General features: G+C 38.2%; 1 protein-coding gene across 7 annotated transcripts in view; it reads left to right on the forward strand.

Moving 5' to 3' along the window:
• ptprfb (protein tyrosine phosphatase receptor type Fb) overlaps window positions 1-18,331 on the forward strand; it is a 213,093-nt gene that overhangs the window by 54,915 nt on the left and 139,847 nt on the right. Inside the window, exon 1 of one of the 7 annotated variants that reach the window (XM_039677453.2) lies at window positions 10,308-10,701. The exons of the other annotated variants lie outside the window; for them this stretch is intronic. The gene's annotated coding sequence lies outside the window, so the exon portion shown is untranslated. Of the gene's footprint in view, window positions 1-10,307; window positions 10,702-18,331 lie in introns of those variants that run through there. 7 annotated transcript variants of the gene reach the window in all.

Below are 18,331 nucleotides of genomic sequence, written 5' to 3' on the forward strand. Positions count from 1 at the left end.
TGCAAATTACTACAAATAGTGCAAGTCCAGAGAGGAGTTTCTACCTAAAAGAGATCTTAGTCCTCTAGCATCACTGCGCAGGACTCTAAAGTGGAATGTATGTGAATGTGGCCACATAGGATTAAGTGACCGGACGTGACTGTGATTACAAGAGGCGAAAACAAGATAAATACTGTTCGTTTTCTCACACAAACCGCTCGTTTCGTGTCTTAGGCCATCAGTGTGTACTTACTAGGGCTGGGTAATAAATATCGATTTCTCGATATTAATCGATTCTCATTTTTACAAACCGATATCGATTCTTAAATCTCAAGAATCGATTAGTCATCCTGTTTCATTTGAATGAATGAGACATTGTATCGCGGCTGCGCGCATCCAACAAATCGCAATAATCTTTGTCCTTTGTTACTATTGATATGAAAAGTCTCAATTTTCAAATTACGTCCATTTTCTTTGTCATGTATCGTCATATTTACCTCAGAAAACTCCACACAAACAGACTCGTTAGTCCACACTCGTTAGTGTTCTTCAATATTTAATGCATATTTGAATAAATCTGGCAAGTTTTTATGACAGCCACTAGGGGTGCACGATTCAGAAAATGTCACGATTCGATTCGATACCGATTTTTTGTCTCGAGATTCGATTCAAAATCGATTTTCGATTCAAAAACGATTCTCGATTCAAAAAACGATTCGCAGGTCTACATAAATGTAGTTTACTTTTTCCTATGTGATTGATTGCAGCAGTAGATGTAATTTAAAAGAAAAGTTTGATATTACTTTATATGTCTTCATACAAAAATAAAAACTTTTGCAACTAAAAAGTGCGAAGTGCCAAGCTTTGGCCAGCTTTTAAATACATTTAATTCAAGTTTAAAATAAAACTGGTAACACTTTACAATAAGGTTCATTATTTAACATTAGTTAATGTATTTACTAACATGCACTAACCATGAGCAATACATTTGTTACTGCATTTGTTCATCTTTGTTAATGTTAGTTCATGAAAATACAGCTGTTCATTGTTTGTTCATGTTAGTTCAGGGTGCATTAACTAATGTTAACAAGATTTTAATCAAGTATTAGTAAATGTTGAAAATAACATTAACAAAGATTAACAAATGCTGTATATGTGCTATTCATTATTAGTTCATATTAACTAATGTAGTTAACTAATGTTAACTAACGAACCTTATTGTAAAGTGTTACCATAAAACTTAAATAAAAAGCTTTTACATTTAGCTTTAAAGTGCTATAGTCAGATCAAACAAACAATTATGCTAAATGTGGTAGGCCTACTTCAGCTACCAGGTTGACTGTTGAAATGTGAACTCGACTGGGCACATTGAACTTCCTAAAAATATATACTAATTTCATAGAACCCTTGCGAAAATATTTTAAATAGATTTAAAAAAAGCCACCGCTATACTGGTAACATCTATGGTTAGATTGATTTGTTTACATCCAGTGAAGTCGTTCATAGGCGCGTAATTTGCGGGTATCTCCAGTTAACTAGCAGAGCATTCATTTAGTTCGCTATTAAATAAGAGACCTGTTGTTTTTTAAATCAAGCTGAGCGCTCGTGTCCGCTGCAATCAGTGTCATGGATACAGTGTTCTCTGTGGCTCACGCAGTCTTCTCTCGGACGCGCGCTTCAATCTATCGCCGTTGTGGAGACTCCGGTGAAATCACAAAATAAAATGCACACACAAACGTGATGAACATATTCGGTTTTGATGAGAGAGAAGAAAAACTATACGAGTGCGGTTTAGAACCCGTCACCTCTGACACGCTTGGCAAAAGATCTACAGAACTCAAACAGATCTGCGGATCGATGCATTTATTTACGGGTTGAGCAGAGTGGCTGCACAGTTTGACCAGCGGGCGGCAAGAACTTGCAATGACTATTTATCAGACCGGCCCTCGCAGCCTCGAAACCATAGAAACACTACCGGACCACCGGTAAAAGTCCCGACTTACCCGATTGCCACTCCGCCCCTGCACGCCATTAAAAAAATATAGCCTATGAATCGATTTTTGGAATTCTATGAATCGATTCTGAATCGGTAAAGATTGAATCGCGATTCAAATGTGAATCGATTTTTTTGCACACCCCTAACAGCCACCATTTAAATGTTTATATTTATAATCTTCTTATAAAAATAAATAAAAGTGTCATTTAAGTGTTTGTATAGCTACAAAACAGTTAATTATTACCTTCATATTAGGCTAATGAAGCCTAGTAGGCTACAACTAGAAATAGACCATAGTTTACAGCATTTAAGAGATTTGATTCTCTTGAGAAAAAATGCCATTTATTGTAACTGATATCCAAAATAATCGATATTGAATCGAATCGAAATCGAATCGAATTGCAAGCTTGTGAATCGAAATCGAATCGAATTGTGAAATTTGTCTCAATACCCAGCCCTAGTACTTACACTTCTCTGTGCATGCTCTTTGAGGTGGTGACCATAGACCTCCATTATATGACTGACAGACAAGAACGGTTTGACCTAAAAATATCAAAATTGAAAATACTGCGGAAACAAAGGCGCCAACATCTTGGGTGCCCTTGAGGTAAGCTAAAACATACCAAAAATTAATTTCAAAGTGAACTATCCCTTTAAATAGCATAAATAGTTGATAAATGTCGTAGTTATTAAAATGCTAATATTTTTCAGAGCTGCTAATAATGTTTGATAATGACTATTGGAAATGTATTTTTGGTAGTGATACGTCAGGGCTGCTATTGTTTAATGTCACTCAAAGTTAGCTCAAAATATATACCAGATTAATATCGACATTTCTGCATGTAAAATATTAAGTTATTTGTGATGCTATTGTAGTGAAAAAAATGACTTTTGTTTGTATCGCCCATTTCTAGTCAATCCTATATTTCTGAATTCTGAAGCAATTCTGTATTCAGGTTTGAAATGCTAGCTTATGCAAATGTGTGCCGTAATGACACATTAACGTTACAGTTAACTGAACTTTGACAGTGCCCCTATTTTAATGTTAGCGGCGCTGAGTCCTGCCGTGCAGTCGATCTGAAAAGCTCTGCCTTGCCTCGGGTTTCTGCTCTTTGGTTCGCTTCTGCCTCCAGTTGCTCGTCCGTGGAGGAGAATTTCTTCCCTTTGAAGCCCCCCGCACCACCTCTCTCTCCCCCCTCGTCGCTCTTCGTGGCGAGTCTGGCCTTTGAAGAGTCGGAGGACGAGAGGGCTGCAGCGTTTTCAAAGTGCCTGATGTCGGTTCATTTCCTCATTTTAATTGGGCTATCTAAATGCATCCCTGGTTTGTCAATACCCGCCGGGGTCCCAGATAAAAATGATTTGTCTGCCACATTCAGCGGCACGCTCTGCTTCTCCCCTCAGAGAATGTGGCCCGTGAGATGTCCGGATTAATGTAATAAAGAATGTGAGTTGTTTATAATTTTTTAATAGCAATGGAAAACAGCGTTGTAGTTCGGCTCTCTTATATTGTGTTCGCTCTGACTGCAGTTTTATCGCTAGTAGCCCTGTAGCACTGCCGTTGGATGCCCTAACGTGATTGGTGGAGCTGTAGCATTTGAAATATGATGATGATGAATTAGATGTATTGCTGGTGAAACTGCAATGGTTTATATGATATCAAATTAACATAATGGATAACGAGCATAGAATGAGTTAGATTCTGATTTATTATTTTGCTAGATTACTCTCAATAACAAGCATCTCCTTGCCTACATTTAATTATAGAATATCGGAATATCAGTTGAAACAGTACGAGTTGTTCGTCTGCATATCCATCTGCATTTTTTTTTCACACCAGCATTATAGCAACATCACAAGTGCACAGAATTTCAAGTACTGAAGGTGGCCTTGCTGAACTCCATGTGCCTCTCCTACTTACTCGAACACACAAAAACACACACAAGGTCAGTTTACCAAGCACAGTCTTATCTTCTGTGTGCTTTTTTTTTTTTTTCTTTCTCACCTCTTGTCAGTAAGTACGTCAGTCCATTTCGCTCTGCTTGAAGTTCCATTATCTTTAACCGCCCAGAGAGTGAGTGGCATTCCCGCCCTAAGACCCCGTATCTGCATTCAGATGTAATGGGACAATGTAGAGGGGTTCGATATTGATGGAGCACTCTGCATACAGAGTGGAGGAGGTGGGTTTAATCTCCTCATCACACTGAACCTCTGTGGATTCAGTCGCTGCACGTGCAGCCGTCTCACAGCTGTGCGCGCTTAAACAGGTGCTTCCCAACTGTTGTTTACACCTGAGGCCCTGAGAAAGGGGAATGAATTTAAACAAGAAGGTAAATCTGCCCTGCAACCTTTACAGGATTGCTTCACTTTAACACTACACTGTGTGATATGACCATCCAGTGAATATTAGTGTCTGTTCCTCTCAATTCTGATTTCATTTTAACTCCTACGGTGGCTAATGTAGTCCAAGATTAACATGGCTTCCAGTTCGACCTCGTCCATGAGTGTTAACTCAAATGTAAACGCAAAAGGCGAAGCTTGAACTAACGGGTATGTCCCTCTTTGGCTAATGTACTTTCAAGATGGAGGGGCAACATGGCGAACGACATTAGAACCCCTTACCCATATGTATTTTCAATGGTATATGAGAATACTTTATTACTTGAACGAAGAAAATATACATTAATGAGCACATATGTGTTTTTAGCTAAGAATAAACTAAAAGAGTTACATGGTGTAGCTTTAACAGGAAATCAGACTAGACCTGATCTGTAACCATAGTGACTAGATTAATACAAATATTGCATTAGGAGATGAGTCAATATAGCAAAATTCACTCTACTCACAGTATGAGTAAAAACAAATTTATCACAGTAATGGTGACGTAGACTCACTGTATTCCGGACACTTTTCACAGTAAAATGTCCTGTAAGATATCAATCCGCGGAAAGATGAACCTGATTGGCTCGTCTGTCTCTGGGGACATGCCTTCCACACGTTCCAAAGTTTGATTGACACATTTTGGAATAAGTGTTTTGGAGACATCTTAAAAAAAAAAACTGCTGGAAGATGGAGTGTCCGGATTACCCTGAGGACTCACGGTGTTCCGGACGGCTGACAATTTCTACTCGCTGTGTTTTGGAGTTAAGGAGTCATTTCTAATATAAAACAAATACATTTTTACAACTATAAGTTGGTAAAATACGTATATTAATCCTTGTAACTTTGTTGTTTAAGTGTCTATACACTCTTTTAATCGACAATTGCTCGTGTGAGTATTATATTCCAACGTTAACGTTATATTTAAGAATTTGAAATATTTTTTAAATTCCCTTAAAGTACAAATATTTGCAAATTTTAACTCATAATTATTTTATAAAACCGTAAGAATTTTTTTTTTTTTTTTGGCATTTTCTGGTGGGTGATCATGTTTTAAGAGCCGTTCTCTACCGAGGTGTTCTCCCCTCTTCCTTTTGTCTTGCCGGAAAACCTTCCCCTCGCCATTTTCTGAACAGTCATTGGTGTACGTTAGAAACTCTTTGAGTTGATTTCTTTGAAATTAATAACTCTGGAAAGTGGAAACAGGGTTGGTCGGAATTGAAAGAGGAGGAGGCAAAGATGACACAGATGTATGTAAATATATATATCTTCGTGTGTCCGGAATACCGGCAAATTCAACCCCCAAATGCTTTATATACTAGGCCTACTTGACCAGGCAAAAATGTCATTTTCTCAAACTAGTGACTTGAAGAATGAAATGCTTTTAATGAGAATCTTATATATGATGGACAAAGATGTTAGATCTTTCATATACTGAGAATATCTAGTGTCTAGATAGACAGACATAGTGCTTCTTAAAATATGAGTTGCAAATTATTCTGGACTGTCACTTCCCCCTTACTCTAAAAAATCCCACCTACAAGGACCAATTGACAGGCTTGCATTTTCCTTTGAGTTTTGGCAGGGTGGAAGTACGGTGATAAGAAGGTGAAATGGCTAACGGGAGCATTGCTCTTGCTTTTCTTTCAGTACGGCAGGGTCAAACCTGTTGGGACATTAAAAATGTAATGTCAAATGGTACTTGCTTTTTCCATTTTAAATTCGGCAGACATTGCATATTCTTGTACACACAAATGCAAATTACCGGGCTTACAATTGCCTTTGATTTCATCATACACACAAATTATGCTTGTACAAATAGGACATGCAAATTTTGTTATTACATTATACTTTAGTGTACAGCGTAACTGTAAACAATCACTCTACAACAGATGATACTCACATTTTGATTCGAGGCATAATGTTCCAGTATAAATGCGACTATGACGAATACAAATTTTGGGGAAAGTTGGGAAAATGTAATGCATTACAATATTGCGAACAGTTTTTAAAAAAAGTAACTTAATTGCGATAGTTGCCTAGTTTTTATGGAAGTAATTACCTTTTCTCACATTGACTGGGCTTGCTTGTTTGTTTTTTTAATAGGAAAATAGGAAAATGTAAAGGCCTTTCCACGCTAAAAGTGATTTGAATCTGAAGGAAATGGAATATTCCTGTACAGTAGAGGGCGCAGCTCAAACAAACCTTTGAGATGTGCTAACATTCTGGTTTGCAGAAGAAAAGGACAAAGGAGTAGAAAGTTCAACACTCTCGCTGCGTCCCAATTCACATACTATTTGTCCTAAATAGTATTCGAAAATAGAATTAGTACGTCCCAAATCGTAGTATGTTGAAATGAGTGTTTTATAGAGACCAGGATGGTCTGCTATATCCGGTCAGAATCCGAAGTGCAGATCGACGCACACTCTAACGGCTGATATTGCCCACAACCCATCGCGTGCTGGACGAGCATTCGGTTAGAACTACAAACACAATTGAAAAGTGTTTAAAAAAAAAACTACAGACATGGAGGACACGCAAATCCGACAGTTATCTAGAGAGGTTTAGATAAAGGTGTTTAATTATTAGTATCTAACCGAAAATATATTTATTCAATGTTGGCTACGTTATTATATTATTATAACTTTTGTAAAGATACGTTTAGTTATTAACTTTTGAGTGCATCATTACATTCAAATTGCAAACACATTCGGAGAGTCTCCGCAACGTGCGACAACATTTCTCTCCGAAACGGTAAGAAATAAAATTAGATTAAATGGAGGATTTTAACTGTGACGAGATGATTAACAAGTTTGTTTACAGTGATAGGATGCACGCGACAGAGCTGTCCGTTAAAGATGACGAAGTATTATGTCCCAAAGCTTGCCTGCTCTTTTACTACACACTCAAAAGTATGTACTTTTTCTTCACAAAAAGACTACATACTGTACTTTTAGGGCGTAGTATAAGTAGACGAATTGGGATGCAGCATCTTAGTCCCTGTCCCAAATTCCTAGGCCTTCGCAATCTAGTCCAAACTTTCGTGACGGTATGACAGTGTGGAAGTAGTCACGCCTAGCAGCCTAAAGGTTAGATAATCATTGTTCAGTGTAGTTCATGAATCCCCATGAATACGGGGTTTGTTTTGTTGTTTAGTAGGCTACTTTGTTTCATCAGAACTATTTACCAGTGTGTAAAATAGAGCTGGGCAATGATCACTGGAAAGGTTCTCAAAGCCTTGTATCTCAAAAAAGCACAATTGTGTTTCCCTGTTGGTAGAGTAACCCACCAGAACGCTTGAATTGTGGTTAAGTTGTCAGTAAATTGATTTAAATTACAGGGAGGGCTCTGGTGGGTATTGAGTAATTGACAGCTGTGCTATGCTCTCTGTCTGTGCTAACGACTTCAACGTAAAAGCTAAAGCTGTTTCAAACGGTCGTCCGCCAAAAGTAGCGGCTCACGAGGCAAGGCTGTAGCCCGCGGGCTATTTTCAATCTTGGCATGTGATGGTTGAAAACCCCCCGAGAAAGTGGGTCAGGAAGGGCAACAGGTGTGGCGACACATGACCTCTTTCTCTGGTCACCCCAATGTCTGCCCTCTAACCTCTTCAACAGCACTAGGATGGATGAATCCTTTAGCTCGTCTTCCCGACATATACACACACACATACACAGTTTGGCTGGGTTTTCTCTGGAGGATGCTCAGCTGAGGGACCATTGTGGATATAAGTGTAATTATGCCCTAGAAAGCAGTCTCTAATGTTCACAACGTCTTTCATACAGAGGAGCCTGCAACTCTCAGAGCAATAGCTTGTCCTGGTTTCTCATCACTAGATATTGTTCAAGTGACGAGAAGCAGAATTGAAAAGAAAAAAACATATTTTTAAGATAAAGGCTTTTTTTCTCTATACAAGAAGTCGGAATAAAAGTAAGTTAGACAGGTTTGATGACTAACGGAATGATGAAGAATGTAGGCTTTACACTAGATACATTCATTTTGAATGATTGGAAATTGTATTATTGATTACGTCAAGTCAATATTTAATCTACATGCACAAATGTTGTGCATTAATATAATTATCTGGGGAATGAAAACAAGTATGTGGGATACGAATAGATGGCGGATTTAGAATATTATAAACTAGTACTTAAAGTGATGGATAATGATTATTCGTAGCCCGACCTCCGTGTCATTTGTTAACATTGTGTGGTAAATTAGATTAGACAATAGAGTGCATAGGATGTTTCTCGTGTTTCATCATATGATGTTTTAGTGCTGCATTATGAACAGAGATTAAACATGTTCCACTGAGGTTCACTGTAATCTAATAGGCGTCACTGTGTCAGATTAGGACATTAAAGGAATTTTCTGTCCTGGAAACACACAGGTTTAATACTATAACCATTCTACTTCTAGAATAAAGTGTAAACAACCTTTGTTATGAGTTCTTTCTTTCATTCTTTCTTTCTTTCGCCCTTTCGCTCTTCTTTCTTTCTTTCTTTCTCGCACTTTCTTTCTTTCTTTCGCACTTTCTTTCGCACTCTCTTTTGCCCATTCTTTCTTTCTTTCTTTCTTTCTTTCTTTCTTTCTTTCTTTCTTTCTTTCTTTCTTTCTTTCTTTCTTTCTTTCTTTCTTTCTTTCTTTCTTTCTTTCTTTCTCACCCTTTCTTTCTTTCTTTCTCACCCTTTCTTTCTTTCTTTCTCACCCTTTCTTTCTTTCTTTCTCACCCTTTCTTTCTTTCTTTCTCACCCTTTCTTTCTTTCTCACCCTTTCTTTCTTTCTCCCTTTCGCTCTTCTTTCTTTCTTTCTTTCTTTCTTTCTCGCACTTTCTTTCTTTCTTTCGCCCTTTCTTTCACCCTTTCTTTCGCCCATTCTTTCTTTCGCCCTTTCGCTCTTCTTTCTTTCTTTCTTTCTTTCTTTCTTTCTTTCTTTCTTTCTTTCTTTCTTTCTTTCTTTCTTTCTTTCTTTCTTTCTTTCTTTCTTTCTTTCGCACTCTCTTTTGCACTTTCTTTCGCACTTTCTTTCTTTTGCACTTTCTTTCACAGTTTTGCACTTTTTTTCACACTTTTTTTCACACTTTCGCACTTTTTTGCACTTTCTTTCTTTCGCCGTTTCTTTCGCTTTTCTTTCTTTCTTTCTTTCACTCTTTTTTTCTTTCTTTCTTTCTTTCTTTCTTTCTTTCTTTCTTTCTTTCTTTCTTTCTTTCACTCTTTTTTTCTTTCTTTCTTTCTTTCGCTCTTTCTTTCTTTCTTTCTTTCTTTCTTTCTTTTCTTTCTTTTCTTTCTGTTGCCCTTTCTTTTGCCCTCTCTTTCTTTTCTGTTGTTTTTTTTGTTAGATTGTTCTTTAGATTACATTGTTTTGGTTGTTTGTTCTTTTCGTCCAATTGTTCTTTCTTTCAACATTTCAATCTTTGTTTGGGTGTTTGTTTTTTTGCTCATTTGTCCTTTTTTGTTCTTTATTTTTTTGTTTTGTTTTCTCCTGTCACCATTTCTTTCTGTCCCTTTCTTTCTTTTGTTTCACTCTTTTGTCCTTTCTTTTTTCATTTATTAATTTGCTGCTTCTGTTCTTCTCTTTAGATTTTTTTAATTTTCATTCAATATTGCTGTTTTTCTTTCTTTCTTTCTTTCTTTCTTTCTTTCTTTCTTTCTTTCTTTCTTTCTTTCTTTCTTTCTTTCTTTCTTTCTTTCACTGTTAAACTGCTGACACAGTTTAAAGTTCAGATAAACCATATTATATCCAAAATCTCACCACATGACATTAAATCAAATAATGATTTCCCCTCATAATGTGATGAATCATTAACGTTTACATCCCAGCAAGGTTCCTGATGCGTCAGAGAGCACACAGGCTAGCACGTACAACCTTTGCACACAGGTGGTTGAAAACAACCCTTGTGAGAGTACTGGAGAGCCCCTGTTCTGACATCACACTGGCTCCACCCAGACTGACGCTCGCTCCCGGCTCACAGTGTGAAGAAGCTTCCCTCAGGAAGGACTGCAATCAACTCTCTCCACAATCAGCAAGAGTTTACCACACCACTGGGGAAACTACTGAAACATGTTAACATTTATGAACTGTGGATAAAGACAGGACCCGTCTGACGTCAGTTATACACTTACTGGATTGAATAGCAAGGGAAAAAATAGCTCTGTGTTGGTTTGTTCAACTTGAAGCCATTAACAAGGATCTCCCCACCTGGATGATACGCGTGTACGGATTTGAATATTGTGGTGCTTACTCTCTTGGGAACAACAGTCAAGGGAAGAAGAAAGCTTTCAGGATTTAAGTAGAGGATTACTATTTCTCACATATCCTGTGGATTTTTTTTTTTTTATTTCGTAGTGTTATGGGTAAGTTACAATAAAGCTTACTGTAATCTAAGTTATGTTGTGCTGCTTTTGCTTCTCTATAATAAAACTATTCAAATGTAATGAATAAAACGTAAAATGATCACTTTTCTTCTCTAAAATTAAATATAGGCTACTGGCCAAAAATAAGTTATTCCTTAACTTTGTCCTTTCACTATTGCGTAGGTTTTCTTCAGCTCCTCCCAGAGGACTTTTTCTGTCTCTTTTGTCCTTTTATTGTCACTTGTTAAACCAAAACAATACTTTTATTCTGGTTCTATTGGCTACCTCTTTGGCACATTGCCCCTGTCTGGTGAGAGCCCTTCTTTGCCTTTCTTTTTATCAGGGGACTGTGAATAGAGAGCCGTCGAGTGTCCCCTAGCTACCACTGATATAACGTGAGAGACCCCGCTGTGAGACCACATGAAGTCTTAGGCCAAAGAACCCGTTTTTCCAGTTGTCTTTATCTCCCGGCATGATCCTGTCTTGGCTTTCTGGATGGTTTCTGGCCCGGATAGGTTTTTTTCTTTTCTTTTCCAACTCAGGAGAGACTACACCATTGATTAAAGGTGACAGAAGAAAAGTATAGGCTTTGTTGTTAGTTGCAACTTTGTTGAAACTGCTGTCTCCCTCATAACTCCAGATGTTATTGTCGATGGATGGAAATTGCCTTGTGTCTGCTTGAGATATATTTTATGAATGCTTTTTTAATGTATCCCGGTGAAATTAATGTGCATTTGACATGTAGGGTAGCTCAATACAACTAGCAAAGTGAGGGTTGCACAATAGATTCCTTGCTTAACTGTAGGTGCTGCTTTATCTGGGAAAAGGGATCATCCAGTTGCTTCTTTCTCTCTTAGTTTTCTAAAAGTGGAGTGTAAAGATAGCACGTCTGTCTTGCTTTGTTTAGCATGAAAAGCTGAAACCTCCTGGGGCTGTGCCTCAGAGAACCGAGAGTTGCTCTCTCAAAGTTGTGCAAAATTTGAACCATTACTCTCTCATGCGCTTGTTAATCATTTACCGGCACAGACTTGCAACTCTTAAACGGGACGGGGGTTGGAGAACAGAGTCTGATGAAAGCTTTTTAAAGGCAAAGTTTTTCGAATCAAAACCACTCTGATCTTTGCATCTACCTTTGCATAGAGTAAAAAATAGAAAACGGGAGCCCAACGCGATCTTTTGGTCTTATCTGTAGTGACCGACCCCCTCGTCTGTCACTCTTGACCTCCCACATACAGGCTGGTGACCTGAAATTCTTCTTTTACAACTCCGTCACAGTAGTGTCGCCAGCTGCTCTTCTCAGTAGAGTGTGGGATCACGGCAAAGAGCGAAGGTCTCAACAAACATTGTGTTTTAGGGGTTTTCTGAAGTGGCCAGTTTACGTTTTGGGTGAAGGAATATGTGTAATAACATAAATATCATTGTTTGCTTTATTTATGTAGCGGAGTGAATTAATTTGCTGGTCCCGCTGGAATGTCTAATTATGTTGAAATAGTTTCAGTGCTACTTTGTTGTCTGAATTTGTGAGTAAAGTGTAGGAATTCAGAATGATAATTTGGTGTAATTAAATGTATTCATCCTTGATATCACTGTAACCTAAAATAAATAATGTAAACCTGTTTTTCCAGATGAGTGACATTTGAAATATTCTCCCTCATTACCTGGTTTATATACAGTAGGCTAAATACGTGTGGTGGGTAAAATCTGGCATAAATTTAAAGGAATTCCTCACCATTTTTTTTCTTTCTTATGTCTTAATGTACACTTAAGTGTTTAATTTCTCTCCTTTATGGTTAGAGAAAGTCTAGTGCTTGATGACGACATAGTCATTCAGTGAATCTCAGGGAAATGAGGCCCCATACAGGGCTCAACAATAAGAATATTTTTGCCAACATTTTCACTGGCCAACAATTTTATTTTATTTAACTTTATGCGCCAAGTTACAAGTTACAGTTTATGCCAGGTTACATTTTTAAATTACATTTTTAACCCAATGTTTGAGTTTGTCCATATTTGACCCAAAATTGAGTTTAGGCATTAATATCATAAATTAATCATTTTACATTTTTAGTGTGATTTAAAAAAATGAGAATAATCACATCAAATGTCAAATAGTAAGCCGACAGAGCCATTGACTATTTCGTCTACTGGCCCGAGGTGCTCTCTCACTGTCCTCTGGCCAGCGGGCCGTCTTTATTATTGAGCCCTGTCGTACATTATTGCTCAGCGTCGCTGGCAGGGTGCAGTTTTGCTCCAGTGATGTGTTCGGACAGTGCTGGAACGGTGCCTGTGTGATCCGAGGGCTGCGTTTGCCTGTGAAAAACATCTCAGTTGTAGTAACACTGGCCTCATTGTTTGGTGATTAGCCATACACTCTCAGATGAAGAGCAATACAAGTTCTTATCGATCGCTCAACAAATGTTTTGTTCAAACGTGTCTTTTGTTTAAGCAAAGCTCCTATTTTTGTCATCGGCACTTCATTGAATAGGGTGTGATTACCTCTTTTTTTCAAATCATTTCTCTCTGAGAGCCTTGCTGTAATTAGCATTCACAAACATGCATCTCTAACTTTGAGTGCTCACCACTCAAATATCCGTATTTCACGCCTGTTAATATTCATCCAAACAGCAAAAGTCAAATCTGCTATTAAGGGTACAAATTAAATTTTATGACACATTTAATAGCGTGAGAGATAGATCTGGAACAACCGCACAAATCCTCTTTATTAAAGAGGACATTACCCTGCATACACAGGAACTCATTTCACTCCTAAATCATCTTGTTATGGATCTGCTGATTGAAACAACCTCCATTTGGTGGACTGTAAATGTTTGTAATAAGTAGTCTGTCTGGGATATTCACTGGTCTTTACCTTACTTGAGAATCCACTTACCATCCACTCAAACCTCTTATTTAAAGTTTGCAATTACATGTCACCCCAAAGTTACAATTGAAAAATTAGGTCTGAATGGATTATATGGAAATATATAATGACAAATGGCAGCCTTCACAAACTGATGCAATGAGTCTCTTCTTTGTATAAGGCAAAGCCTTTAGGAGGTTTGTCGAACAGAATTTTCTGAAGTCTTTTCAAGACCTGCCCCATTTATTACAGGTATAGACAACACTGGCCGAAGCTCACACACACCTTGCGAGCCACAACCAATAATAGCGTGAGGATAATACCTGTCAGAGCTGTTTGTTCATTTGCTTTATATTACCTTTAAGGTGTATGACTCTGTTTGCGAACGAGAAACCATTTAATTTCTTTGCTAGACAATTGAATCCCCCCCCCCTACCCCGCCGTGCAACAGCAATGTCATTAGGTAACAACAGCATTAGTTTTCGTGATGAGTGGCTCTTTCCCCTGCTTTAGTCATCCTCTTCCCCGCCCCAGAATGCTTTACACAGCAAGATCCCCAGAATGTGATGACTTGTTTTGGATATGCGAATGAGAATGAATTCATTTTGTAAGCATGATGTCTTTTTTTTTTCCCTGGTATCTCTGTGTGAATTATATATTGAGGCAACGACATCCGACAACAAAAACATCACAACGTTTACCTTAACAAACAAACTGTGCTTCCAGGAATGCAACATTGTTTTATAATTTAGTAGTGCGTTTTGTGCAAAGGTGCCATACCCGACAGATGGCGTGCACTGGATGAATGTACTGGAGAGGATTAATAACTGGGTTCCCCCACAATGCAATTCATGATGAACAGTATTGTTGTGTTTTCAGCTCAGTGCCCCCCATGAATCTTATCTTCGCTAAAACATCCCTCTCTCAAAAACCAGTGGATGGACTCGGCTTGCTAATGGGATTGCTAATCCTTAGTTTGTTTCCATTTAAGTCTTCCTGCTGATGGAGAGGCCACTGTCCTACTAAATTAAAGTGATTTGGCTAGTTTCAATTGCAAGCTTGAGTAGATGGGGATTGTGAGGAATGCGACTATCATGTAAAAGGGGGAGCAAACATTCTATCGACAATAGTTGGAGATATCGCTGATGGAAAAAAAATTAATACATTCTACACCATAGAAATATGAAGCCAGTAAATTAAGTTAGTTGATGTATCATTATCAGCACTGTGGTAGATTCATCACAATTGTATTGTGTGTGTGATCCACGTGCTCGGCTTTTATGTGAAAAATTTTCTATGCAGTGTGATGTTTATCTTCTTCTTTGATCGCCAAATGATAGAGTAATATTCTCAGTTCCCGCGATAATAAAACAAAGTAAAAAATTAAATATGGAGCTTATCACCCAACACTAAAGCATGCTACATATCAGAGTTAGACTTCGTGAGCTTAGAATTATAAGGTTCTATCTCCGTTTCGGTTAGTTCTGAGATATTGAGCATCAAAGTTTTTACATCCCAGCTGGCAAAACTGTTATGTAGTATAATCTTCTATTATAGCTTTATCTATTAATCTTTTTTTTTACAAAAATAACACCACACAGGCATTAATAAACACCTAATGGATCAGATTATGTCAAAAACTCAATTTTGACCAAAAGTGGAGATAGAACCTTATAATTCTAAGCTCACGACTTGGCATTAAATTGCATTTATGCATTTGGCAGACACTTTATCTAAAGACACATTTACATTCTTATAAGTTCTTGCTTTCCCTGGGAATCAAACCCATGACCTTGGTGTTGCAAGCACCAACGCTCTACAGGAAGGCTACAAGCATTCAAAGCTTTTACCTTTGACCATTTACATTTTTTACCTATGAATAGTAGCTTTTGTAGTGCTTTTAATTTACAGTTAACTATCTTTTGGCGTCATACGAGGCTTCTGCACCAGGTAGTTATAGGGACTAGCCACCAGGGTAGTTCCCCAAGAAATAAATTTCCCCTAGGACTATTACCCTGTTTGCATTCGCTCCGGCAGTAGGAACTCTGAAGTGTCGTAAGCCGTCTCTTACAGTATGTCCTGCCACCCTGTTTGTTGTGGAGGACCTTTATTTTGAAGGCGTGGCAGACTTTTGTTTTGATGGTGTTCAGAACACCCCCATCTTCATTCCTCAGTCTTCATTAGTTTATGATCTGTTTAACAGTCCTATCTATTATTATACCGGTGTTTATTTTCGTTACTATATGAATTTTTAATATATACCGCAATACCAGTGTATGACGCTTTAATGACAATAGAAATGCGGTGCTGTGCGACACTGTTTGAGAGGGTACCTTGCACTCTGTAGTGATGCATGTGTTACTTAGCGTGACTGTGAAGATGGATAGGTTAATCTATAATTGAGTTGCCAAATTATTTAACAGTGTTTCCCATACATTGGTTCATAATATCAACACAGCCTTTAGGAAAATCTATTTGTGGTTGGCATTGACAATGTTGAATAAACATGAGTACTGTTTCAAAGTCAAAACGCGGCACGGTATTTTTATAAGAATGTTTCTGAAGTGAACTAACAGTCTATAGAAAAGTTTCTTTGTTATTATGATTTAAATCTTTCTTTAGCAGCGTTTATGTATGTTGCTGCTTTGTGTACAGGCGTTACCGGGGAAACCGCTATTTTTGCTGCTCCTAAAGCGCCTCCTGCTGGCACCTATGTGTAAACTGCCTTGCAAACCTGTATTATTAACACTAGTGTGTATTTTTTCTACAATATTCACTCATGAGAGTAAAATAGGGCATTCTAATTCAATCTACTGCAGTATTCATATTCGTGAAACCGGTATAATTTTGAAAAATACCGTGATATGGATTTTCGGTCATACGGCCCAGCACTACGTTTTTAGATAGAACTGTTATACAGAGAAAGTAAACGGTATAAAATAAGTGTTAGTGTGTTTGCCGTGTGGTTGGTGCCCAATGTCGCTAGCTAAGCCTAAATGCATAATCATGTTTCACTTGGTCCTTTCAAAGTTGCGTTGAATTTCTCCTTAGCTTGGAAGTGCCTGGACTTCGGCGGCTGTCCATCTATTGCTGTTTTCCATGTTTAAGGTGTTAGTTTGTGGAGTAAATAAGCTATAAACTGTGTATTTACTATGCTTTTTAAAAGTTTTGGGATTTGGGGTTTCACATGTGTCCGGGCAGTCAACGTAAACTTACGCCACTGGTAGTTCCTATTGTGCTGGGATAGACCCTACTCTGAGCTAATTTACTCCTCCCAAATGGCGTTCCTGGAACTAAAATCGTTTCCAGTATCTGAAGCGAGTACTTCCGCTAATTGTTATAGGATCTATGAAACATTTCCATGGTGTGAAAGCCCCTATATTTACAGTTGTTTCTTACTTCTGCAATTACGTTCCTTTTTTAATTCTTTATTTTGGGACTTTATGTTGATGGGAAGGACTGTAACTTAATGACTTGTGGCATCCTCAAACACAACTGGATTATCAGATCCTAATTAACATTGACATTTTGGGCTACAAGAGACTAACCCATGTCAACACCACAGTTGGGATGTGGACAACTCCCTGTCTCCGCAAACTAAAATCAGCCCAGTGTGACACCAAGACATCTCTGCCATTTGCTGACCTGACAGGAGCTGCTTTTATTTCTTAGTCTCTCGTGCTCATGTTAGATCCATTGAGAAACCCCAAACAAATGGTGCCTGGAGCCACATTTATTTGCTTTAGCTCATATATCTGTATTGTTGTTAATTTAATTTACATACATTTGGTGTGTTGTACCTTGCCTATTTCATACATATATGTACATTGTGCAGTGACGCGGACAGCCTGTTGTTCATAAGTAAATGTGGGTGTTGCTCATGAACCGTGTTTGTGCATGTTGTTCTGTTGGCGGAGTTGCAGAACCTGTTTGAGAGGGGGGCCAGTTGCGTGTCTGTTGAAGAGGTAATTGATAGTCTGAGAACTGTTTTTTTTCTGCAGGTACATCCACCCTGCAGCCACGATGGGGAATGAGGGGGTGGGTGTATGTAGCAGTGAGCGCAAAAGGGTGAAAATCGAAGAGCACCAAGTGGGAAGAGGAGGTCTAGACAGTGTGGAAGAGGCGGGAGATAGATCGGGAAGCAGTAGATGGATGACCTAAGCAAGATCGATTTTATGTCAGGTTCCGGACAATCTATTTCATGCGACACATTACTGTGCCGGCATGTCTCGGCCAAGCAGATGGAAGGATTTCTATTTTAGCCAGGTAATGGCTGAGATGTGAAATAGTCTTTACCCTCAAGATTCACAGCATCTCAAACTGAAAATAGGGGAGGATGTTCTCAGATGTCGACTGTCAAATAAACAGATGGTCATCCCTTTACCGACAACACTGAGGTTCTTACTGATTAAATGATAGATACAGTATATATTTTTCAAATTGACCACTGACCAGTCTGTCCTGTATAATTAGATTCAGGTTCACCTGACTCCCCATCTGGAATTTGTTCTCAGTGGGCCTTTAAATAAGACACAATTTTACTTTCACAAACCAGCAGCAGCAGTAAAATATCTAACTGAAGTAAAGTTAACTTTATAAATCTAGGGTTATTCGACTAGTCATTTTTAGGGCAAATTTTGCACCCATCCCTAATTTATGATGGGGAACTCAAAGTGGTTTAGTGGCTTGTCTCGTCAACAGAGTGCACGTTTTTATTGGTATATTGACCGATCTCCTCCCATACTATTGTTTCTCAGTCACTTGGTTTTG

Source organism: Pimephales promelas, chromosome 5 (assembly GCF_988280905.1).
Source record: "Pimephales promelas chromosome 5, fPimPro1.hap1.1, whole genome shotgun sequence".
NCBI lineage: Eukaryota > Metazoa > Chordata > Actinopteri > Cypriniformes > Leuciscidae > Pimephales > Pimephales promelas.